The following is an 825-nucleotide window of genomic DNA, read 5'->3' as shown; positions in this document are numbered from 1 at the left end:
TTCGCATCAATTCCACCTGCGTGCGCAAATCTTTTTCTAGTTGCAAGGTGGTAGTCTCTCCTTCTTCCTGAATAAGACAATGTACCACTGTTATAAGATTCCAAGTGAATTCCTTCAAAGGAAGAGAAAGACAAGAGAAGGCGGCTAGGATGACAGACTTTCAGTTAAACTTACAAGTCAGTCAACTCATGGTCAACAGAAAATGGCACAAAGGTTTTCCTAAGGAAGGTCCCCATGAAGAAAAGTGAATAGGTACCAGGGTACTTTTTTCCCCCTAATTAAAAAAATTGTGGTAGAATACATATAAAATTTACTTTCTTAACCATTAAGTGTGCAGTTCAGTGGTATTAAGTGTACCATTCATTGGTATTAAGTGCAGAGTTCAGTGGTATTAAGTATAGCATTCAGTGGTATTAAGTGTACCGTTTGGTGGTATTAAGTGTAGAGTTCAGTGGTATTAAGTGTACCGTTCAGTGGTGTTAAGTGTAGAGTTCGGTGGTGTTAAGTGTAGAGTTCGGTGGTATTAAGTATAGCATTCAGTGGTATTAAGTGTACCGTTTCGTGGTATTAAGTGTAGAGTTCAGTGGTATTAAGTGTACCGTTCAGTGGTGTTAAGTGTAGAGTTCGCGGGCCGGGTGCGGTGGCTCAAGCCTGTAATCCCAGCACTTTGGGAGGCTGAGGCGGGTGGATCACGAGGTCAAGAGATTGAGACCATCCTGGTCAACATGGTGAAACCCCGTCTCTACTAAAAATACAAAAAATTGGCTGGGCATGGTGGTGTGTGCCTGTAATCCCAGCTACTCAGGAGGCTGAGGCAGGAGAATT

General features: G+C 42.5%; 1 long non-coding RNA gene across 1 annotated transcript in view; it reads left to right on the top strand.

The window, feature by feature from the left end:
* Positions 1-6: 6 nt before the first annotated feature.
* The window catches only part of LOC116548480, a 1,467-nt gene continuing 648 nt past the window's right edge, over positions 7-825 (top strand). Inside the window, exon 1 of the long non-coding RNA XR_004267446.1 lies at positions 7-473. This is a non-coding gene — a long non-coding RNA (uncharacterized LOC116548480). The remainder of the gene's footprint in view (positions 474-825) is intronic.

This window comes from Sapajus apella, unplaced genomic scaffold (assembly GCF_009761245.1).
Source record: "Sapajus apella isolate SASKATOON/1434 unplaced genomic scaffold, GSC_monkey_1.0 scaffold12954, whole genome shotgun sequence".
NCBI lineage: Eukaryota > Metazoa > Chordata > Mammalia > Primates > Cebidae > Sapajus > Sapajus apella.
This window is presented reverse-complemented; position numbering and strand designations above follow the sequence as displayed.